Genomic DNA, 25,827 nt, shown 5'->3' on the forward strand with positions numbered 1-25,827 from the left:
AGAAGTGAACTAAAGGAACTTTCCCCCCCTACTTTTTGGTTTTTTCTTTTCTCACTTGAAATCTTAAATCTTGTTTAAGAAAATAAAATTATTCCAGAGGGCAAATGACTGCCATGATTTTATTTGCCATGTGTAGACTGAGTGGGCAAAGCATGAAGAAAAGAATAACTCTATAATAGTGAACATTCAATCATTCTATTCTGGTTAGCAGGGAATAACACTTTTAATACAACATAAAAATGTAATGTGAGAAAATTCAGTAACTACAATGAAAAAAGTCAGAAGTGTTGACAGGCAAGTCTGACAATAAGTGAACTAAATGAAATGATGATTGGTCATATTAATTATAACTAAATAAAACAAAACAAAATAAAACAAAGCAAAAACCCAAACCAAAACAAAAAAATCCCAACCAAAACAAACTACCAAAAATTCACCACCAACAAAAACCTGCAAACAACACCCCTCATATCACCAGAAAAACTTCATCAAAAGCCAACAATACTCCTATGTTTTAAAATATCATTTGTGTTATTCTGAAATGTTCATACTTGACTAATGTGTTCACAAATGAACATTTTTACCTTTACCTTTTTTTTTCAGGTTGAAAATGATTGAAAAATTACAGTAATTCTTCAGGATTTCAGTTTCTCTGATCAGCTGTTCTGAACCTGCATTGGTGTAAGAAAATAAACATAATCATTACCCTTGTTTGGATTTTGTTTGGTTTTGGTGGTTTTGATGTTTCTTTATGAGCAATTGTCTCCTTCAAGATCTGGTTAGGAATATCAGCTGTATGGACTTCTTTGTGGATTTGGTGTAAAAAGATTTCTAGCTGGAAACTGCAGTTCTGCCTTCAAGTTAAGATTAGCAGTTGATGCCCTATCAGTTGGAAGTAAAAGCTGAAGTCTCTGACTAGTGGAGACTGTTATCACCTGCAGATGTTCTGGAATGTTAAAAAGTATATTTTCAGATTTTAAGGGAAAACCTTTGCTTCTAACAAAATTATTGTCGACACTTTTTGAGTCTGATCCTGCAAATCTCAAGAACTAGTAAAAAACCCAATTTCTTAATAGCAGTGTCTTCTAGTGTATTTTCTATCTAATATATATGTAGGTCTTTGGTTTAACTGGAAACTCAACTGCACTAACAACAATGGACTTTGACAAAAGGAATAGCATTTTATGCATATTTTTGCCTAAAAACCCTCACTCATAAAGCAGTTGTATGGGTATAGAGAGACTATGAGATTTGTCATGGTATTATTACAAAAGAGGACTTTTTCTCAGTAAGAGACTAGTGCTTGGATGAGGATAAAAACAAAATTCTATTGAAAACACCAAAATCTTGCCTTATGATGAATACTGTTCTTGCTTTGAGGTTTGTGATGGTTTGGGGGTTCCCCGCACACATCTCCACCACACACTTTAGAAATCACCCAGACTAGACTCAGCTGGCTCTGGAAATATGAGTGAAGCTTATTATTTACAGCTAGCACAATATACAAGCAGATATTTACAGTATATACAGTTATAGACAGAAATATACAAGGAAAAAGGTAATACAGAAACACAACAGCCCTCCCAGAAACCTGCGTCCCCAGGAGGGGCTCTCAACCACCCCTCCACCTTCCCCCTACCCCTCTCAACCTTACCCCAGTCCCAAGGAAGAATAGAGGTTCAGCCAGGGGGTTAGGAAGCAAAGTGGGTTAGTCCAAAATGGAGGGTGAGATTAGAGAGTAAGATGCAGCTCAGCCAGCAGCCCAAGTGAGAGTGGTTATCTATGTTTTTATTGTCCTTCCCATACATCTCAACAAGCCTATGAGTGAAGTAGACCTCACCACTGTTTTTCTTTCACAGCCTGCAATCTAGTTCTTCTCACCAAAACATTCTAGCCTGCTTCAAACTAGCACAAGGTTAAGTTTAGTGTACTATTATTGATACTTAACATTTTTTTAACCCTTAAAGAAGAAAGATGGCAGCCAAAAATATTTATTTACATCTATTATTCAGATGTATGAAAACTCACATAACTTGTTGCAGCTGCTGTTGCATCTGAAGACAATAGCACAGTGAGCAGTTTAAAACATTCGATGTCTGAGGCTGCCAAACTGGTAATGATCTGAATCAGTGGGAAGAGTGAGTCACTGCAAGTAGTGTAAAAGCCAAGACATTTAGGACTTTCACAAATTTGCTCAGACAACAGACAAGCCATTGCAATGGTAAAGTAATGGGATAATTTCCATTCTAACAACAATCTCATGACTCCTAGATGAGCCACTTAGACCTGTACTGGTTTAATTTTCCATTCATATTTTTGGTTTATTTGCTTATTACTTGTGGCTGTTGAAACTATCAGGAAAAGCATTTGAATAGGTTGCTTTCAAGGCAACTCTAGTAGCACAATTTTCAGCTCTTGTATACAAAGTGCAGTTTCAGGAGATCTAAGACACACTGAAACTGCAGCCCGCAGTACTTAACTATACAGTGTCAGGATGTCTGGTTTAGGATATAAGTTAATAAAACAACAAGGAAAAGAATGTTATTATTTCTGACAGCTCCAGCCCCAGCATTCTCATTAATGGAGCACAGGCTGATATTTTTTTTGCTGAGTTTAGACTTTTTTCTTCTTTCTTTTGTAAATGGCACGTCAAAATATATAAAAGAAAGCCAAAGTGTCAGAAGAACATAAAGATATTACCAGATGCTTTAATTAATGTAAGAATGTAGAGTGGGGAACAAAAGCATAGATCATTTATTCATACAGAAGGTTAATTTAGAACATATTTATTTATTGAATTTTAATTTTTGATTCCTCAGAAAACATGTCTTATGCAAAATACACAAACAGCTAGGGAATCATCACAGTAGATATTAAACAAATTTGTGTTTGGTTTCCTGGGTTCATGAATCCCAGCCTTTCTTGAAGAGCCCATAGGATGCAGGAAGAAATTCACAATTAAGCACGATGTAAGAAAGCTTGAAAAATTAGCATCTACAGGAATATCATGGCTAAGAGAAGAAGGTGTGATGGCTTGGGTGTTACCTGCCCCCACATACACTTAAGTAAAAATCACCCAGACTAGACTCAGCCAAGCTGGAAATTAGAATGGAGCTTTATACTTACAGCTTAGGACAATATACAAGCAAATATTTACATTATATACAGCTATAGACAGAAATATACAAGTTAAAAAGTAATACAGAAACACAACAGCCCTCACACAAACCAGACTTCCCAGAAGGGGCTCCCAACCACCCTTCCACCTCCTTTCCACTCCTCCACCTTATCCTGGACATTGCCTTATGTTCAAGGTGAGTTTGGAGAATCAGCCAGGGGAGTTAGGAAGCAGAAGGATTACTTACACAGACAGCAGGTTAGGGAGAGAAGGGAGGCAGCCAGAGCCAGAGAGAGCAACTGCGTTATCTATATTTATGTTCTTGTTTTTAATACATCTCAGCAAGCCTATGAGTGAAGTAGACATCACCACTGTTTCCTTTTCACAGCCTCTAAACTAATTCTTCTCACCAAAATATCCCAGTTAGGCTCAAAATGGCACAGAAGGTAACATTTCAACTAAAATAGGAAATATCAACAAATATTTCCCAAATAGACTACAACACTCTAAAATATGCATCAAGAATGGGCTGCCCAGGGAGGTGGTGGAGGCACCGTCCCTGGGGGTCTTCAAGAAAAGCCTGGATGAGACACTTAGTGCCTTGGTCTAGTTGATTGGATAGGGCTGGGTGCTAGGTTGGACTGGATGACCTTGGAGGTCTCTTCCAACCTGGTTGATTCTATGATTCTATGATTCTATAAGTGCATTTTGCTAATGCCCTATGAGAGCTCTTGGATTTAATACTAAATACATCATCGAATTTTGCAACTTTGCCTTTCCTATCACTAAATCACAGTAAATAGAGATAAATTAGTGGTTTGTGTATCAAAATAATCCCTCTATCAAGAGACATTATCAAGAGATTCCTCTTTTTGATATTCTTCAAACTCAGATGCAAGAAATTGTCTTTCTTTCATCTCAGTCAACACTTAGACCAAGGGAAAGTCTTTTTCTAAATTATATTCTTTTTCAATACTGAGCCTGTGTTTCAGAATGTCTGTTTGAAATTTGGTGTATCTTTTTATTCCCATGTCTTGCTAGACATGCCCTTGAGGAGCACATCTAAATGTAGTAGAATAGGAATGTAGAATAAATGTCATAATTTTATAGTTTTACCCCTCTGAAGTAATTATTTCATCTCGTTTTGGATCAGTAGTTCTGGTTGCTTGCTGATTAGTCTACCTACACATCTCTTATTTTAGAGATGTTTTATGTAACTGATTGTGTAAAGTTCCATATTACTGACCACCAAAACCACGCAGTTGTGTTGTTGCTCTCTGAATGGGCAATCCACATTTCATAAACAGAAAGATCCTTTTTCTGCTTCAGTGAGCCTTAAAATGTTTAAGAGTAGTTTGTGAAGATATAAAGGTTTTTGAGTTTTCAGTTTTTCCCTTTCCTTCAAAGAGAAATGCAATTGGTGGTATCCTGCATGACTTTGAGCTGTTACTAGAACTCATAACTAGTCAAATTGAATTTATAATGCAATAAGGCTAATTTGTCACACATGTAAGGCTTTATTTATTGAGGAATTTGAGGGTTTGTCAGGGAGTAAAAATGCACAGATTTTGCTGAGAAAATGTACCCTGAGACATATAACAAATTTGGATTGCCATATGCAATTCTGGAAAACCTGCTGGCAAGTCAAAAAGGTGGTGAATCATAGAATCATAGAATCAACCAACTAGGTTGGAACAGACCTCCAAGATCATCCAGTCCAACCTAGCACCCAGCCCTAGCCAGTCAACTAGACCATGGCACTAAGTGCCTCATCCAGGCTTTTCTTGAACACCTCCAGGGACGGTGACTCCAGCACCTCCCTGGGCAGCCCATTCCAATGCCAATCACTCTCTCTGAAAATAACTTCCTCCTAACATCCAGCCTATACTTTCCCTGGCACAACTTGAGACTGTGTCCCCTTTTCTGTTGCTGGTTGCCTGGCAGAAGAGACCAAGCCCCACCTGACTACAATGTCCCTTCAGGTAGTTGTAGACAGCAATAAGGTCACCCCTGAGCCTCCTCTTCTCCAGGCCAAACAACCTCAGCTCCCTCAGCCTCTCCTCATAGGGTTTGTGTTCCAGGCCTTTAACCAGCTTCGTTGCCCTTCTCTGGACACGTTCTAGCACCTCAACATCTCTCTTGAATTGGGGTCCAGAATTGGACACAGCACTCAAGGTGTGGCCTGAGAAATGTTGTGTATAGGGGCAGAATAATCTCCCTTGTCCTACTGGCCACATTGTTCCTGATACAGGCCAGGATGCCATCGGCTCTCCTGGCCACCTGGGGTTCATGATACAGCTGAAAGGAACCAAGGTTCTTGTGCTGGAAGCAGATTTGAAGATTCTACCATTCCATGACATTAACCTTCACCTCTGAGTGTTGACTTCTTATTTTCTTATCAAATTGTTTCAGTGCTTTTCCTCCAAGATTTTTTTCAGCTGAGCAGCTTTCCATGCACTCTGCTTCAAGCCTGTAGCATTCCATGGGATTGTTCTGACCCAACTCTTGCTCAGCTGCCATATGGCTTGATTACTCTCCCTTCCCATCCACTCGCTTCCCTTTCCTTTCCCCATTTCTCAATAGCTCCAGGGCTTTTGTCCTTATTTTCAAATTCTTTGAAAATTAACTTTCCTCAAACTTCCAATTATAAAACAAGACATCAGTTACCAGTTGCCAGTTCCTTGATTGCAACTATCCTTGATGACTTGCAAAACTAGCATAAAGGAAATAAGTGTGGTACCTACAGCCTTTTAGCTAACAATGACAGTGTGGTATTACTGAGCTGTAAGAGGAGAAAATCTGAACCTGATGGAAGTATGAGTAATACATTAAAGTCATGGGTGACACAGTGCCTCCAATAGCAGGCAATAAGACTGGAATCTTTACTAGGTCCTGTCAAGTATCTATCTTAATATGTTGATGTGCTAGTTTGAAGCAGGCTAGAATGTTTTAGTGAGAAGAACTAGATCATAGGTTGTGAAAGGAAAACAAAGGTGATGTCTACTCCCCTCAGAGTCTTGCTGAAGAAGAAAGGAAAGCATCAGATAACACTCTCGCCATTTTGTCTCACTTTCTGGATGGGCTTCTGTGGTGGTTTGGCTTCTATCCCACTCCCTCCCCACACTTTTAAAATGCCCCAGCTAACTCAGACGGCCTCTGGGAATATAAATGAAGCTATTTATTTACAGCAGCAAATATACAAGCAGCTATTTACAATATATACAGTTATATACAGAAATATACAAAGGAAAAGTAATACAGAAGCACAACTCCCCTCCCAGAAACCTGAGTCCCCAGGAGGGGCTCTCAACCACCCCAGCACCTCCCCCTGCCCCTCTCAACCTTACCCCAATCCTGAGAAAGAATAGAGGTACAGCCAAGAGGTTAAGAAGGAAGGTTAGTGGCACAAGGTTAATGAGATGTTGCTCAGTCTAAAGCCAAAAGCAGAGTGAGACAAAATGGAGAATGTTATCTAATGTTTACTTCTTGTTCCCATACTTCTCAGCGAGACTGTGAGAGAAGAGACACAACCATGTTTTCCTTTCATAGTCAATTATCTACTTTCTCTCACCAAACATTCTAGCCTGCTTCAAAGTAACACAGCTTCTGACTGAGCTGCAGCTCCCTAACCTCACCTTCCACTCACCTTTGCTTCTTAACCTCTTGGCTGAACCTCCATTCTTCCTTAGGACTGGGGTAAGGTAGAGAGGGGCAGGGGGAAGGTGCAGGGGTGGTTGAGAGCCCCTCCTGGGGACTCAGGTTTCTGGGAGGGGAGTTGTGTTTCTGTATTACCTTTTACCTTGTATATTTCTGTGTATAAATGTATATATTGTAAATATCTGATTGTATATTGTGCTAGCTGTAAATAAATAGCTTCATTTATATTCCCAGAGCAGACTGAGACTAGTCTGGGTGATATTTAAAGTGTGTGTGTGGGGGGGGGGGGGGGGGGGGGGGGGGCGGGGTACACCCAAACCATCACAGTTGATTTAGATAAATCACTGCCGTGCAGTTCCTTTGGCTCATTACTATAAAACCATACTCTGGCAAATGTGTTTTCTCTCTTTTTAGAGCTTTACAAACCCAAATCAATGTTCAATAAAACAGATAAAAAAGTCTGGCAAAGTCTTAGATCTGTGTATTTCCAAAGGGAGGGTTAAGTTTTTAAGTTATGAAATTATTTGATTCAGACAAATATGTGCAGTTATGCCTTCTATTTATGGTTAGTCTTTCCTGTTGTAGCACTTATTTACATGAAATGTATTGACTGTTTGAAATGGGACTTCCAGAGAGATTGGTGCCAGCAGGATAAGGTATATGAACATCTAAGTCAGACACTTAAGCTTTTAATTGTTAATTACTGCTCTTTCTTATTATCATTATAAGTTTTTAAAGCTTGTTGACATTTGAGTCTTCTCTACCTCTACTACTTGTTTTGATATTTAGCCTCAACCTCTCTCCTTACTTCCTAGGAATTATCCCTAGGAATTATAATACAAATTATTCTGCTGCAGACCTTTATAACAGCACTATCATAATTACACTATTTCCTACAGTGAATCCTCATTTGAACCAAACCACAGAGAGTTGTTCATAAGGTCAAGCTTAAGACTTGATGACTTTATTTCTGTTTCTTCAAATCCTTTTCAAGATGATACCTGAGACTGTAGTGGTTATCAGCTATTTACAGCATTTCAATGTGTCACCTGCAGCAGTGAGGAAATAGTTGTTTACTGAGGTAAAGTGGACATTGTATGCAGGATCTGCTGATTTGAATGGGTAAGTTCCTCACTATAAGTGAGTTCACAGATTTGTTGCATCAAAAAAAGAGAGAGTTTTGAAGCCTGTGCTATCAAATCTATACCAGAGCCACGGAACCAGAGAGTGCTCTGAAATTTTCATAGCAAAACACAGAATCATAGAATCATGGAATAGTTTAGCTTGGAAGGGACCCCAAAGATCATCAGTTCCAACCCCCTGCCATAGGCAGGGACACCTCTCACTAGAACAGTTTACTGAAGGCCTCATCCAACCTGGCCTTGAACACTTCCAGGGAGGGAGCAGCCACAAGCTCCCTGGGCAACCTGTGCCAGTGTCTCACCACCCTCACTGGAAAGAATTTCTTCCTAATATCTCTTTTAAATCTCCCCGCTGCCAATTTAAGCCCATTACTCATCATCCTGCCATTGCAAGACCGTGTAAATAGTCCCTTCAGATGCTGGAAGGCTACAATACAGTCTCCTAGAAGCTTTCTCTTCTCCAGGCTGTAGAGACCCAATTCTCATAGCCTGTCCTTGTAGGAGAGGTGCGCCAGCCCTCTGATCACCTTCATGGTCCTCCTCTGGACTCAATCTAACAGTTCCATGTCCTTCTTGTGTTGGAGGCTCCAGAACTGCACACAGTATTCCAGGTGGGAGGTCTCATAAGAGCGGAATAAAGGGGGAGAATCACTTCCCTTGCCCTGCTGGCCACACTTCTCTTGTTGATTTTTTCATCAACTCAGACCCCCAGGTCCTTTTCCTAGGGGCTGCTCTCCAGCCATTTGCCATTCAGCCTGGATTTATGCTTGGGATTGCACCAACCCAGGTGCAGGACCTCACACTTGGCCTTGTTGAATTTCATGAAGTTGGCCTGGGCCCACCACTCCAGCCTGTCTAAGTGCCTCTGGATGGCATCCCTGCCCTCTAGCAAATTGACTGTGCCACACAGCTTGGTGTCATGAGCCAGCAGTGTGTCCAGGTGGCCAGGAGAGCCAATGGCATCCTGGCCTGCATCAGGAATGGTGTGGTCAGCAGGAGCAGGGAGGTCATTCTGCCCCTGTACTCTGCACTGGTTAGACCACACCTTGAGTACTGTGTTCAGTTCTGGGCCCCCCAGTTTAGGAGGGACATTGAGATGCTTGAGCGTGTCCAGAGAAGGGCGATGAGGCTGGTGAGAGGCCTTGAGCACAAGCCCTACGAGGAGAGGCTGAGGGAGCTGGGATTGGTTAGCCTGAAGAAGAGGAGGCTCAGGGGTGACCTTATTGCTGTCTACAACTACCTGAAGGGTGGTTGTGGCCAGGGGGAGGTTGCTGTCTTCTCTCAGGTGGCCAGCGCCAGAACAAGAGGACACAGCCTCAAGCTACGCCAGGGGAAATTTAGGCTTGAGGTGAGGAGAAAGTTCTTCACTGAGAGAGTCATTGGACACTGGAATGGGCTGCCCGGGGAGGTGGTGGAGTCGCCATCCCTGGGGCTGTTCAAGGCAGGAATGGACGTGGCACTTGGTGCCATGGTCTAGCCTTGAGCTGTGTGGTAAAGGGTTGGACTTGATGATCTGTGAAGTCTCTTCCAATCCTAATAATACTGTGATACTGTGTGATACCTGCAAACTTGCTGAGGGTGCACTCAATTCTTCTGTCCATATCACTGACAAAGATATTAACATCTATCTTCTCCAGAAAAATTTTGTGAATTCTTCCTTGGAATTTATATTCCTTATGAAATATTCCAAATTAAAAAGAAAATAAGTATAGTTCACTAATTTTTTTTTTTTGATGGAAGATGTATAGAATTTTGTACTTTAGTTCATTAGGGTGTCCAGAATGAGATCGAATAATGTCATGAAATGACAAAGATAAAATGAATCAAAAAATGAATACCTCCTTCAGTAGCTGAAATATTTGTCTAAAAGCAGTAATTATATCTATTGAGCACATGGTTTCCCAAAAATAAGTACAAAGGTCAGGGATATTTTGAAGCCCAAAGAGAATCAACTTTAAAAAAAAAACTTAATCTCTCATGTGGAAAAATGCTTCTTTTTTGCAACAATATTTACTGGCAAAGCATTTAAAGATAAGGTTTAACTCCAAAGTTATAATAAGATAAATATAAAGAAAACAACACAATTGAATCAGTGTCACGTGCTGGCAGTATGTCCTATGCAGTTGTGTAGCAGCTCCTCAGACTATCTATTTTACCACGAGAGACTACTAATTTATATGCATTCATAACACTTTATTGGGCTGAATTTTCCCAGAATATGAGACAGATCTTGGATGCATCTCATGGCATTGTAATCTCATTGCCATTGAATAGTCATTGTTACTATTGATTAACAGAAGGCAAAGGTGGTTTGATGATGAGGTTCAAAAGTGTTAAGTAGTTTAACTGGAATTTGCCTACTTGTAGTTAGCTAGATAGTCCAAACAGCTTGGTATTCAATGCAGTTAAGGGAAAAAAAGTGTAAAATAACTCTCTAGTCCATTGGTTCCAGAGCTGCTATGCGTTAGACCAGAAGCTATTAGTATCCATTATGATGACTGGGAAATCATGGGAAGCATTTCTTCACCTGCATCTCCTCTTTTTTTCTCATTTCTGTTCCTTCATTTCCTCTTCACAGACCTCTGCACATAAATAATAAATATCTGGGCACAGCAAGTAAAAAAAAAAGACTGAATTCAATAAAGCGAATTGATCCTTTCTGAGGCCTTTGTGTGCATGTTACTTCATGAAATCGTTTCTGATGTACTGTATTGCTTTTTCTAAGTTTGGAAGAAGTAGATGCAAACCAAGTACATTGGCATGGTGCCACTGACAAAACTGTTGATGCACCTTCTATATGAAGATTCTGTGAGTGGTCAGTGAGTCAATGACCCTAACAACTAAAACCAATTACATGAGGTTAAGTAAATTTTTGAAAGGCAGTTTCAGGACAAACCCTCAGGATACGGCCTCAGGAAGCAAGGTGAAGATCAGGTGGTTTATACCAAAGAGACACCTGTTCTCTAAGTGTGCCAAGGCCATTCTGTGCACAGGCTGCAGGACAGGATACATCTTTCAATGTCATTCTGCCTTGTTTAATTAAAAATTATTTTATGGAAACCGTACTTTGCAATCTCCAAAGAGATTAAAGTCATGCTTGAACAGGTTCCAAGTGACATAGATTTAACTCATTCTGCTTTCCATTTGAGAGAGTGACTTCTTGTTCTCTTTTTCAAGGTCAGAAATGGTACTTTTGTGAGGAAAAGGAGTAAAAACAATGGTGAAATTTCAAGATGATGGTCCAGCTGTTTCACTGATCACTGATATAGAGAGTAAATATTTGTGCATTCTGCTTTAGGATATTGTTGCTGAGGAAACACCTTCAAGAACGTGTCCCACAAAAGAAAACAGCACCCCACATTAATTGCTTAACTCAGTTTTTGCTACGATTTTTGTCACTGCTGTTTTTTATGAACAGAAGAAAGTTCACATTCAATTTATGTCAATCTTTCAAATATTGCAATGTTTCTAAAAACTACTAATTATGCTTTTTCATTATAAAAACAGAGGTTCTGGAGGAAAATCTTGATTGGTCTTGAGAATAGGTTTTTAGTGGTTTAGTCTTTGACTCCAAATCAGTGCAGTTATGTTGCAGAATTAGCTGCTTGCTTGCTTGCTCTTGGGAAATGTGGTCAAAGCCCCACAGAGATCAGTGTGATCAAAGGCACTACCACTTGGACTCCAGATGATTCAATGTGAATTATGCCAGAGACGTTTATTGATCATTGGGCTCTCAATAAATACCCTCAGGGCCACAAGGCACATTAGCATAATCAGTCAAGAACAATCCACTCCATCAGCAAAAAACACGCCTTGTTTTTCTCATTAACGAGGTGTCCATTATCTGTCTTTTCAGAGACAAGTTAGCCAGCAGCTGGTGTGAACCAAGGTCAGCATCGGCCAGTAGGACAAAGGAGGTTATTCTTCCCCTGTACTCAGCACTGCTCAGGCCACACCTTGAGGACTGTGTTCAGTTCTGGGCCCCCCAATTCAAGAAAGATGTTGAGGTGCTGGAACATGTCCAGAGAAGGGCAACAAAGCTGGTGAAGGGCCTGGAACACAAACCCTATGAGAAGAGGCTGAGGGAGCTGGGGTTGTTTAGCCTGGAGAAGAGGAGGCTCAGGGGTGACCTCATTGCTGTCTACAACTACCTGAAGGGAGGTTGTAGCCAGGTGGGGGTTGGTCTCTTCTCCCAGGCAACCAGCAATAGAACAAGGGGACACAGTCTCAAGTTGAGCTAGGAGAGGTCTAGGCTGGATGTTAGGAAGAAGTTCTTGCCCGAGAGAGTGATTGGCATTGGAATGGGCTGCCCAGGGAGGTGGTGGAGTCACCGTCCCTGGAGGTGTTCAAGAAAAGCCTGGCTGAGGCACTTAGTGCCATGGTCTAGTTGACTGGCTAGGGCTGGGTGCTGAGTTGGACTGGATGATCTTGGAGGTCTCTTCCAACCTGGTTGATTCTATGATTCTATGATTCCCACACAGGTAGAAAATGACTGCTTTATACAATCATTGTCAAAGAGTTCAGAAATTTCTGACTCTTACTTCATTGTGGGAATCAAAAAAGGGAGTCAGCTAAAAGTGATGAATCAGGTATCTTTGGAGAGCATCCTTGTGTATCCTTGATGCAGTAAGATTGAGGATAGAAACACAGTAAATTGATATTCTCACTTTGTGTAACATTTGCATGGAAGTGACATAACTTAGAACAAAGAACTGAAAGAAGTCTGTGTTAAAATAGCTAACATCTCTCTAATACCTCACTGTTATCCAGTAAGAGTGTTGGGAACAATATTTTACCCAATCACTGCATTCTGTAACTTGTAGAATTACCACAACTTGTGGAATGGGATATAAAAGACTGTGGATACAGCAATCAACAGCTTTTGGGCTTTGGGGCCTTTTGTCTTTTGGCTTCAGCTATTGTGTGTCGCTGTTATTTTGCCTATCACTAATTAATACATACAGTGACACTCCACCATCAAATTTGTGTAGATATGATGAACTGCAGGCAGTGAAATATAACCCCAAAATCTGAGTTGAGGATTACTGAATTTGAGAGATCCAATGCCTTATTCTAATTTTTATAGTGAAGTAAAAGTAACTGTCCCACGTTTGGGCTGATCCCTCCCCTGGGAAGAAAATTCACAACACAACCCCCCCTTTTTTGAAAGTCAGGGAAAGATGAAATTGTATTTTCTTATAGTATAAGTATAACAATGTAAAGAGAGATAATAACTAGAGAAGGAAAGAAGGAAAAAAAATAAAAATACAATAACCTTAAGGGAGATGGAGGAGGGGCCAAGCGGCGGCCAAGCAGCAAAGCAGCAGTAGCCAAAACAGCAGCCGGGGGACGACAGGCGAAGCTGCAGCAGCAGAAGCCAGCGGGAGAAGGGGCAGAACAAACTGTGCTTCTAGACATTAAGTTCTTGATGCTCCAATGAAATTATATTAATTTATCTATTGTTGCCATTTATGTGACCTATCCCTGGAATGTTCATCTCTCCCCTATGTCTGAGCTAGAGGATCAGCTCAAATGGCCACAGTAACTACTAAGAAAGTGACAAAATTTAGTTTATATGAATCCCTGTGAATTGCTTGAGTAAAGAGATCAGGATCAAACATGAAGGGAACATTCACTGCTATGCCTACATTCCATTGCTGCCTATTTACTACTGCTTTTCTCTATGCATATGTTCCATTGATGCCTATTTACTACTGCTTTTCTATCACAAACATAATCTCACTGCAACTCATGCAACTTTCCTGACTGGGACAATAAGATACAAACATATTTTTTCCTGTGAAGCTCATTCTTAGCAGAACATTAAGTGCTCACCTAAGGAAGAGCTTGAATAAAGGAAGTAGCAAGTTAGAAGCTTTCACTGAAATCAAAGAAAATATTGCAGCTTGATAAGAAGTAAACTAAGTAAACTTTGATCTGTGTTTGTCAGAAGAGAGGATTTATGCAAATCTCTCATACGAACCACACAAACCGTTTAAGAAAGCAGATTCATGAGACTTTAAGAATTAAGCATGATATCTGTTGGGATCACAGAGCTGTGTAAGTTTTTCCCTCAATTTTCTGTTTAGATTCACTTTGCAGAAATCTTTTATGATTATAGGCATTTTTACAATCAAACCCAAGAACATTAATTATCTGTATTTCTATGCATACACAAGCACAAAGAAAAAATGTTTATAGTTCTACATGACAAATTCTTCCTGCAGACAAGATAAAGATTTTAAGACAATAGATACTCAGATACAATCAGCTTGCCACTCTTAAAGATTTTCCATTTCTACAAAAGTGGAGTTGCAACTATGCATTTGGGTTTGTATTTCATTCAACTGGAATTTCTTCCCACAAACTAGATATTTGTCACAAAAACACATTGCCAAACTGAAAATACCTTTCCAGCTGAAATACTGTTGCTGAGTTTTCCTGTCCTCTAGAAAGAGGAAAGGAAATAATGTATTGTTTTAAAACTTGTGTTTTTAGATTTATTCTTTTCCTTGACAAAGCTGGCAGGCACTTTATAAGGAGTTATGGTGGTACTGTAAATCAGACAGCAAGAGGTCATACATGAATTATGGTTTTCAGGATAATTTCTAGGAGATTACATGTTATGTTACTTGAAAATAATGTGTTTGTTGTTTTATTCTTTCCTTTGTATCCATTTTCACTCTTGCATAACCAAAACTAATGGTATTAGCATCGATTTATATCTTCTATACACAAAAGAAACGGCAAACCACATTTGGGCGTTAATTTTCATTGTAGTAAGCCTCAGTTTGTTCTAGTTTTAGTTTTATACTGAATAAAGAGATCTAATGAAAATTCAAAGAAAAGCAGTTGTAGAGATATTCCTACATGATGATCAAAAGTATTGAGAGTGTAAGAGCTGCCTGACTATCCTTTATGCTCTTTTTGAACCTAGCAAAGCTCAGAGCTGAATATTTCTTTAAAAGTAACCAATGTTCTTGATCATAAAGTACTAATGTAATGCTAAGATCACAAATTAATTTTTTTACCCCAGCTGGTGACTTTATTCTTGTATAGGAGGATTGAGATCACTCTTAATTTTAGTATGATGCGTTTGGCAGGAAAGTGTGCTCCAAGTTTCAGCTTATTATGCATATATGCAATTGAAAAGCAGTTTACGTAAAGAACAAGAGTAGAAAACATCTATTAGAATGAAGGTTGACAAAAGTTAGTAGTATGTAACACCTTTAAAATGGTGGTGTTTCCTTTCAAAACAAGACCCACTTTTGTACTGACTTTTATTTTCATTGTAAGCTACATTTACATGGCAAAAGTATTTTGTGTATAAGCATTCCTTGGCCTTTTTAAACTTTGTAGCCATGGTGCATTGTAGTCACAACAAATAATTTAGTTCCCACTTGAATACAATATCATAGAGGTTTAGTCTTATGCCAAGGATGTAACACAAATAAAATCGGTCCTCTGTGCATGAAATCCCGGTCACAGGCTGATTTCATAGCAAATGTCCTTGGACCTTTTTAGAGTCCTTTGTGATACTGAATGAGTGCTAAAGAGAGCAGGTGTATTCCATAGGAAAAGATGGCAGGGTAAAGACACTGGAAAGACCAGAGCAGTTTTCAATGCAAAACAACAAAAAAGCATTCTAGTACAAATGTGGATGTGTTCCAAATAATTTATTAGTATAGGATTCAGATAAAGTAGCCAAGTAGAAATAGAAGATATCTGACATCTCAGGTCCTTTTAAAAGTAAACTCAAGAAGAAAAACACATCAGGAGCATAGTTGAATCTACCACTTAAAAGAACAGATAAAAAGAGTAGTAAAGCATAAAATCAAAAGTATAGTCATATTACAATAATGTTATTTCACATATGGAGGTTGACAGACAAGAAGAGGTGCACTGTAACACCCCCTGCTCACTGCAGGGGGGGTTTGGGCATGATGACCTTCAAGGGCCTCTTCTTATCCAATGCGTTCTATGATTCTATGATTTATTTAGACAGAGGTATACACTGTGAAATCAAATTCAGTGTGATTCCCAAATCTTTTGGTCAAGCCCAATTTTTGATGCACTGACAGATAAGTGAAAAAGCAAAGGATATAGAAATCAATGAGGAGCTGAAATGTAAAAGTTCTGTTTGAAGTTCCCAGGCTGCAAAAGTATTTTTTAAAATTATCTGTTCAGTCTCATTGCAACAAGCATGACATAAAAAACAGAGACAATGATTAGAACAATTCAGTAGACTCTTCTTCCGTCTAGACTTTGTGATGAGTCTCAGAGCTATGACCCCGAAGGCAGAGGGTGTAGAACTGAGCTAATTACTCATTGATCCATGCATTTTAAGGGTATGTTTGGCCATCTGCATGTAGAGACCAAGATATCTCATCAAGGTTGTGTATTTTTTTAAACAATCCTGTGATCCTCCTCAATCCTGTGAGGTGATCTGCTGGAGAGCAGCCCTGTGGAAAGGGCCCTGGGAGTCCTCAGACTGGACATGAGGAGGAAGTTGTTCAGCGTGACAGTGGTGAGAGCCTGGAATGGGTTGCCCAGGGAGGTGGTTGAGGTCCCATCCCTGGAGGTGTTTAAGGCCAGGCTGGATGAGACTCTGGGCAACCTGATCTAGGGTAGGGTGTCCCTGACCATGGCAGGGGGATTGGAACTAGATGATCCTTGTGGTCCCTTCCAACCCTGACTGATTCTATGATTCTATGGCTTCTGATTTCGTTCAAAAGAGCTAATAATGACAAGGAAATTACTAAAATCTTATTCTGAATTATAGATCTTCATAATTTCCTTTGTTCCTTATATTCCCTTCCCCTCCCCCCCCCCCCAAGCTTATAAATCTGTCAAAGTCAGTAGCTTTAAATAATGACTTTCTATTTTCATTAAAATATCCTGTAGTGTCACCTAAAACAACCAGTAGTAACAATTTTATGCTTTGCTTTAGGGAATCGATGAACAAGTGGAAGAATCTGTTATTTCATGAACAGTTGGAAGTCATATTTGAAAATACACAAACTGTTAGAAGTGTTGGAAGAGTCATCAAATCAAAAGCTTGTTAAATCTGGTGTCTGATCTGTGACAATGACTAATAATAGATGTGTAGGTGAAAGTATAAGGAAAAGACTAGTGAAAAGAGGAATGTTTTTTGACTGGCATGAACTCCAATATGCTTCCAAAAATTCACAGGTCATGAACTTTAAGAGCAAGGTGATGTATGTACCTGGACAGACTGGGGAGCGGGGCACAGAGGAACAAAATCAGGTTCAACAAGGACAAGTGCAGAGTCCTGCACCTGGAAAGGAAAAATAAACTCCACCAGTACAGGCTGGGAGGTGATCTGCTGGAGAGCAGTCCTGTGGGCAGGGATCTTGGAGTCCTGGTGGATAACAAGTTAACCACGGCACAGCAATGTGCCCTTGTGGCCAAGAAGGCCAATGGGATCCTGGGGTTTATTAAGAAGAGTGTATCCAGCAAATCAAGGGAGGTTCCCCCTCTCCTCTGTCCTGGTGAGACCTCGTCTTGAATACTGTGTTCAGTTTTGGGCTCCCCAGTTTAAGAGGGACAGGGATCTGCTGGAGAGGATCCAGCAGAGGGCTATGGGGATGATTAGGGAACTGGAGGGCATGCCTTGAGGAGAGGCTGAGGGACCTGGGGCTTTCTACTCTGGAGAAGACTGAGAGGGGATTTAATAAATGTTTATAAGTATCTGAGGGCTGGTCAGGAGTGGGGGGACAGGCTCTGCTCACTTGCTCCCTGGGATAGGACAAGGAGCAATGGGCATAAGTTGAAGCACAAGAGGTTTCACCCCAATACAAGGAGGAACTTCTTTACTGTAAGGCTCAGAGAGCACTGGAACAGTCTTCCCAGAGAGGTTGTGGAGTCTCCTTTCCTGGAGCCTTTCAAGGCCTGTCTGGATTTGTTCCTCTGTGATCTGTGCTAGATTGTGTGGTCCTGTTCTGGCAGGTGGGTTGGCCTCGATGATCTCCTTGGGTCTCTACCAACCCCTAAGATCCTGTGATCCTGTGATCTTTGAAATCATCCTCAATGGGTTATTTTTCCTGTTAACTTCTCTGTGAATGTAAAGCTGCTTTCAGAAGCTTTTGGTTTCTCTTGACATTCAAAGTAACTCATGTCAGACAGCACTTGTATCAATTTAATCAGATGCTCCCTAACATTTATATTTGAAGAGTCAGTGACAAATCTTTCCCCATTCATACTCTCCATGTCATTTATGATTTTGCATCTGTTGCATCTCCCTCAATCAATTTAGCAGATTGAAGAATGTCTTCTCTTTATTGCTTCCTTGCATGGAGAATGGTTCCTCTCTGTCTGGAAGTAAATAATTCCTGTCTCTTTTATCTGTGCCATTTCTGCTTAGAACTACTGGGCTCCCTCTTTAATAGGGGAGTTGGATATCTCTTAATTATTCAAGATGTGGGTGGATGCATGGATTTGCACAGTGGAACAGGAAATCTTCCCTTAAAAAAAAAAAAAAACAAAGAGCTCTGTTATTTTTGTAGTAATTCTTAATGTGTTTGGTTTTGTTTTGCAGTCAGTGAGCTGATATTTTCATACACCTGCTTATGGTATGTCAAGATCTCTTTCCCAAGTTCTAGTTGCTTAATTACAGTCATCAATGTTGTGATGGTTCCCCATCCCCCCACACTTTGGAAATCACCCAGACCAGACTCAGCTTGCTCTGGAAATTGAATGAAGCTTATTATTTACAGCTTAGCACAATATACAAGCAGATATTTACAGTATATATAGTTATATACAGAAATAAACAAGGTAAAAGGTAATACAGAAACACAACTCCCCTCCCAGAAACCTGAGTCCCCAGGAGGGGCTCCCGAACACCCCTGCACCTTCCCCCTACCTCTCTCAGCCTTAGCCCAGTCCCAAGGAAGAATGGAGGTTCGACCAGGGGGTTAGGAAGCAAAGTGGATTAGTCAAGGAAACAGAGTGAGGTTAGAGAGAGATGCAGCTCAGAGTTCCCCAGCAGGAGAAGTGAATGCCTTATCTGTGTTTTGAATATGAATGAAGCTTATATTTACAGCTAACACAATATACAAGCAGATATTTACAGTATATACAGTTATAGACAGAAATACACAAGGTAAAATGTATTACAGAAACACAACTCCCCCCCCAGAAACCTGAGTCCCCAGAAGGGGCTCTCAACCACCCCTTCACCTTCTCCCTACCCCTCTCAACCTTATCCCAGTCCCAAGGAAGAATGGAGGTTTGGACAGGGGGGTTAGGAAGCAAAGTGGATTAGTCAAAAAAATGGAGGGTGAGGTTAGAGAGTAAGATGCAGCTCAGTGCTTGCCAGCAGCAGCCCAAGTGAGAGTGGTTATCTATGTTTTTATTTCTTGTTCCTATACTTCTCAGCAAGCCTATGAGTGAAGTAGACATCACCCTTGTTTTCCTTTCACAGACTGTAATCTAGTTCTTCTCACCAAAACATTCTAGCCTGCTTCAAACTAGCACAAATGTGTACAGAAAGTTTGAGCATTGCACTCCATAAGTGCATTGCTTTATATATATATATATATATGTGTGTTCAAAAGTTCTTTGTGGGTGGGGGTTGGAGCTGATTAATTCTTGAGGTCCCTTCCAATCTAGACCATTCTATGATTTTATGATTCTATGATTCTATGACATGCAGTATCACCTCACTGCCTCTTTTTCCGGGGTGTTTATGAATAGCAGAGCACCATCTCAGATTCTTTTCTTCACAGAACTTTTCTCTGTTAGCAACCAAGAGAATAGAGCATTGCCTTCTGCTTTTGTTTCTCTCTTTTTGAAAAGTCATGTTTCCATGCCATGGGCTTTATTTAATTTTTTTTTTTTTTTTTATATCATGTAGTAGTTTACTTTTTTGAAGAACACCTAGTGAAGAATATTGTTAAACATTGTGCTAGTTTGAAGCTAGCTAGAATATTTTGGTGAGAAGAACTAGATCATAGGCTCTGAAAAGGAAACCGGTGATGTCTACTTCACTCACAGGCTTGCTGACAGGATCATAGGATGTTAGGGGTTGGAAGGGACCCAAAGAGATCATTGAGTCCAACCCCCCTGCCAGAACAGGACAATACTACCTAACACAGATCACAGAGGAACACATCCAGACAGGCCTTGAAAGAGAGGTATAAAAACAAGAACATAAATACAGATAACGCAGTTACTCTCTCTGGCTCTGGTTGCCTCTCTTCTCTCCCTAACCTGTTGTCTGTGTATCTAATCTGTCTGCTTCCTAACCCCCCTGGATGATTCTCCAGACTCAACTTGAATGTAAAGCAAAGGCCAGGATAAGGTAGAGGGGTGGAAAGGAAGTGGAAGGGTGATTGGGAGCTCCTCCTGGGGACTTAGGTTTCTGGGAGGGCTGTTGTGTTTCTGTATTGCCTTTTTAACTTGTATATTTTTTTATATAGCTGTATGGGTTGTAAATATCTGCATGTATATTGTGCTAAACTGTAAGTATAAAGCTTCATTCCTTATTTTCCAGCTCAGCTGAGTCTAGTCTGGGTGATTTCTTAAGTGTGTGTGGGGGGTGGGTAACTCCCAAACCATCACAAACATCTTTTGTAAATCTGAGTAAACTGTCTCATGTTTGTGTGTTGACTCCACAACGAAACCAATGAGATTACTGAGTATGATATCCCTTTATAAAGAGGAAAGATTGTTTTCTTGAATTTCACATTAATATACTAATCCCATTTTTTCTTGCACTTTCTATTACTACATTTTTTGTTTAACATTTATTTGCTACAGACATAAGGTTTAATCATCCATAGCTCTCAGGACTCCTCACAGATCTCATCGGTAAGATTAGTATTGCCTTTGCTGTCTTCCAGGCCCATAAAATCAATATAGTTTTAACAAAGATTAAAAACAATTCTTAACAAATATCAGTTCCAGCTTGACATTGTTACTTTTTTTTTTGTTCAATTTCAAGCACAGCCCCAGTACAGAAAGGTTCAAATGAAAGTCTCTGTAAGATTCTGTTTGTGAGCACTAATCATAGGATCATAGAATCCAGCTCCAACCCCCTGCCATAGGCAGGGACACCTCCCACTAGAACAGGTTGCTCAAGGCCTCATCCAACCTGGCTTTGAACGCCTCCAGTGAGGGAGCAGCCACAACCTCCCTGGGCAACCTGTACCAGTGTCTCACCACCTTTACTGGAAGAACCCTTTCCTAACATCTACTTTGAATCTCCTCTCCGCCAGTTTAAACCCTTTGACCTGTCATTACAATACCTTGTAAATAGTCCCTCCCCAGCCTTCCTCTAGGTCCCCTTCAGACACTGGAAGGCCACTCTAGTGTCTCCTGGAAGCCTTCTCTTCTCCAGGCTGCAACTCTTGTAGCCTGTCACAGTATCACACAGTATCACAGTATCACCAAGGTTGGAAGAGACCTCACAGATCATCAAGTCCAACCCTTTACCACAGTGCCCAAGGCTAGACCATGGCACCAAGTGCCACGTCCAACCTTGCCTTGAACTGCCCCAGGGACGGCGACTCCACCACCTCCCCAGGCAGCCCATTCCAGTGCCCAATGACTCTCTCAGTGAAGAACTTTCTCCTCACCTCCAGCCGAAATTTCCCCTGGCGCAGCCTGAGGCTGTGTCCTCTCGTTCTGGTGCTGGCCACCTGAGAGAAGAGAGCAACCTCCTCCTGGCCACAACCACCCTTCAGGTAGTTATAGACAGCAATAAGGTCACCCCTGAGCCTCCTCTTCTCCAGGCTAAACAACCCCAGCTCCCTCAGCCTCTCCTCGTAGGGCTGTGCTCGAGGCCTCTCACCAGCCTTGTCGCCCTTCTCTGGACACGCTCAAGCATCTCAGTGTCCTTCCTAAACTGGGGGGCCCAGAACTGAACACAGTACTCAAGGTGTGGTCTAACCAGTGCAGAGTACAGGGGCAGAATGACCTCCCTGCTCCTGCTGACCACACCATTCCTGATGCAGGCCAGGATGCCATTGGCTCTCTTGGCCACCTGGGCACACTGCTGGCTCATGTTCAGGCGGGTATCAATCAGTACCCCCAGATCCCTCTCTGTCTGGCTGCTCTCCAGCCACTCCGACCCCAGCCTGTATCTCTGCATGGGGTTGTTGTGGCCAAAGTGCAGCACCATGCACTTCGAGCTATTGAATGCCATCCCATTGGACTCTGCCCATCTGCCCAGGCGGTCAAGGTCCCGCTGCAGAGCCCTTCTGCCCTCCAACTCAGTCACATCTGCCCCCAGCTTAGTGTCATCTGCAAACTTGCTGATGACTGACTCCATGCCCTCATCCAGATCATCTATGAAGATGTTAAAGAGGATGGGGCCCAGCACAGATCCCTGAGGGACACCACTAGTGACTGTCCTCACAGGAGAGGTGCTGCAGCCCTCTGATCATCTTTCTGACCCTCCTCTGGACTCATTCTAACAGTTCCATGTTGTTCTTGTGTTGGGTGCTCCAGAACTGCACAGAGTATTCAAGGCAGGCTCTCACAAGAGCAGAGTAAAAGGGGAGAATCACTTGGTCTCTGAAGCAGTTGAAATCTGCTCTTCTGAAGTCCAGAGCAGTGAGTTTGTTATGCACCCCCCTTGATGCCTTGATGATCTTAAACTCTGCTATTTCATGGTCACTGCAGCCAAGGCTACCTTTCAGCTTCACTTCACTCACCAACCCCTTTTTGTTGGTGAGGACTATGTCCAGCATAGCACCTTTTCTTGTGGGTTCCTCTACCACTTGGAGGAGCAAGTTATCATCAATGCATTCCAGAGACCTCTTAGATTGCTGGTGCTCTACTGTGTTGTCCTTCCAACAGAAGTAAGGATGGTTGAAGCTCCCCATGAGGACCAGGGCCTGTGATCATGAAGCTTCTTTTCACCTATTTGTTTCTAAAGGGCCTCATCTGCTTTGCCTTCCTGATCTGGAGGTCTGTAGCAGACTCCTACTATATCACCTTCCCCTGCCTTCCCTTTAACCTTTATCCATAAGCTCTCTGTTTTTCCATTGGACATGCCCAGGTGGAGCTCCATGGACTCTAGTTTATCACTGACATAGAGGGAAACACCCCCTGACCTTCTCTACTGCCTATCCCTCCTGAAGAGTCTATAACCATCTATTCCCAAGCTCCAATTGTGAGATCCATCCCACCATGTCTCAGTGATGTCAATGACATCATAACCCTGTAGCCTTGCACAGATTTGCAATTCTTCCTGTTTGTTCCCCATGCTCCTTGTGTTAGTGTAGAGGCATTTCAGTTGTGCCTTTATTGAAGCTGACTTGCTGGGTGATTTTCCCTTATCATGATCTTTGGGAACTCTTTTCTTAGTCTGTACTCCAATGCTAGGGTCAGATACCACCTCTCCATGCTCTGTAGCTATCAACCTATCTTCTATCCTTCATGTCATCACTACCACATGATGTTTTCCTGTTAGCAGTTATTACCTGAAGGGGATCTGGCTCATCTCTGCAAGACTAAAAAACCCTAAGTCGTTTTTCTACTGCTTATCTTACCTAAATGCTCATTTTATTACTTGCTCTGTTTTTGACCTTACACTCCTCCTGGTAGACTTCCAGATCCCCAGAACAAAGGATATATTGTAAGTTTTTATGCCCAAGCCAAACATATTTACTCTGATTATTTATGTTATGTTTCCACAATTCCCTATCCTTCACAATAAATGCAATTATAAACTTGGAGAGAGTGACAGAAGAGCTTCTGTTCTGTTTATATATTACTAAGCCCATGGAAATCCAGGTGATGAGGTTTTCCCAGCTATACAGTAAAACTTTATTTCTTTTTAATTAGCTATGACTTTAAGATTAGAAGGTATAGGAAAAGTGATATGAAAATTAATATTATGACCAAATGTGGAAAATAGTGTTGAAACTGCTCCTGATTTGTATACATGGGAAAGGAAAGACACATACTAAATTGTCAAGTAAGGCAATAAGAGGCAGAGGGTAATTACTAAGGATGCATCAAACACAATGAAAGATACATCTTTATTAGTAATAAATTTGAGATTTAAGATGTCTATATTTGAGTAGTGAGAGCTCATTTTTTTCATACCTGCCATCAGAGTTCAAATTATTTTTTAAAATCAAAGTAATTTAAGATAGATATTTTCTAATCAATAACAAACTAATTATTTTTATAACAATTGTTTCACTCAAGTTGACTTTATCACACAGTATCACAGTATCACCAAGGTTGGAAGAGACCTCACAGATCATCAAGTCCAACCCTTTACCACAGAACTCAAGGCTAGACCATGGCACCAAGTGCCACGTCCAATCCTGCCTTGAACAGCCCCAGGGACGGCGACTCCATCACCTCCCCGGGCAGCCCATTCCAGTGCCCAATGACTCTCTCAGTGAAGAACTTTCTCCTCACCTCCAGCCTAAATTTCCCCTGGCGCAGCCTGAGGCTGTGTCCTCTTGTTCTGGTGCTGGCCACCTGAGAGAAGAGAGCAACCTCCTCCTGGCCAAAACCACCCTTCAGGTAGTTGTAGACAGCAATAAGGTCACCCCTGAGCCTCCTCTTCTTCAGGCTAAACAATCCCAGCTCCCTCAGCCTCTCCTCGTAGGGCTGTGCTCAAGGCCTCTCACCAGCCTCGTTGCCCTTCTCTGGACACGCTCAAGCATCTCAATGTCCCTCCTAAACTGGGGGGCCCAGAAGTGAACACAGTACTCAAGGTGTGGTCTAACCAGTGCAGAGTACAGGGGCAGAATGACCTCCCTTCTCCTGCTGACCACACCATTCCTGATGCAGGCCAGGATGCCACTGGCTCTCTTGGCCACCTGGGCACACTGGTGGCTCATGTTCAGGCGGGTATCAATCAGCACCCCCAGATCCCTCTCTGTCTGGCTGCTCTCCAGCCACTCCGACCCCAGCCTGTATCTCTGCATGGGGTTATTGTGGCCAAAGTGCAGCACCATGCACTTGGAGCTATTGAATGCCATCCCATTGGACTCTGCCCATCTGTCCAGGCGGTCAAGGTCCCACTGCAGAGACTTTAATTATCCTCAGAAAGGCTCACTGTGACACAGTAGTTCCTCCATTGCCCTTCATTGACACCAGCAGTAGAATGCCACTGACAATGAGACTTGTAGGGCTTTATTTTTATGTACAAGTTTCTGCTTGTGAAATAATAGCTAAACTTCCATTGTAGTAACTGAAGAACAAGTGAAAACAGCTAACTGCATCTAAGGAGTAAGTAATCTGCTAGCTGACAGGCAAATTTAAAGTGATTCTAGAAGAGAGGCTTAAATACCTAGTATGTATTGTGGCAGTGCACTCCAAGCCCTCCTTTCACCCTCCTGCTTACAAAGCTGGGATGGGTGAAAGGGAAATGCATGCAAAAGGGGCAGGAGAAGGCACCTTCCCCACTTAGGGCTGAGGTTGGTGCACATGGACCCTACCCCATGCCACGTGTCAGAATTCCCCTGCTTTGGTAAGTCCAGGATGCAATAGTTTGAGTTTCCCCACTTCTTTTGGTGCCATTTGATGAAGCTGTTCTGAAAGATGTTAAAAGGGGTGAGCCAAAAAATGTATGCTGCTTATTCCTGCAGAAGAGCTTCCCTTGCAGCAAAGTGCTGCCTCTCTGCACTGCAAAACTCCCTGGCTGGAAAGCACTCCCTTGCTGTATAGCTTCTCCCGTGTTTCAAAACACCCTCCCTGGATCGCTGGCTCAATTTGGCTTATTTGCATTGCACATTCTGGATTATTAATTGCAGTTCTGGCAGGGTTCCCAAAAGTCAGGAGATCATAAGAGGAACCCACATAAGTACTACACTGCTTTGTGAGTAAAATTGGGAGTATTTTCTAGAGTCTCTTGGGAAAGCCTGCCTCTTGTTAGTGCGGGAAAGTTCACTTCTTGTGAACTTACCTTTTGTCCAA

Source organism: Pogoniulus pusillus, chromosome 3 (genome assembly GCF_015220805.1).
Source record: "Pogoniulus pusillus isolate bPogPus1 chromosome 3, bPogPus1.pri, whole genome shotgun sequence".
NCBI classification, from domain to species: Eukaryota; Metazoa; Chordata; class Aves; order Piciformes; family Lybiidae; genus Pogoniulus; species Pogoniulus pusillus.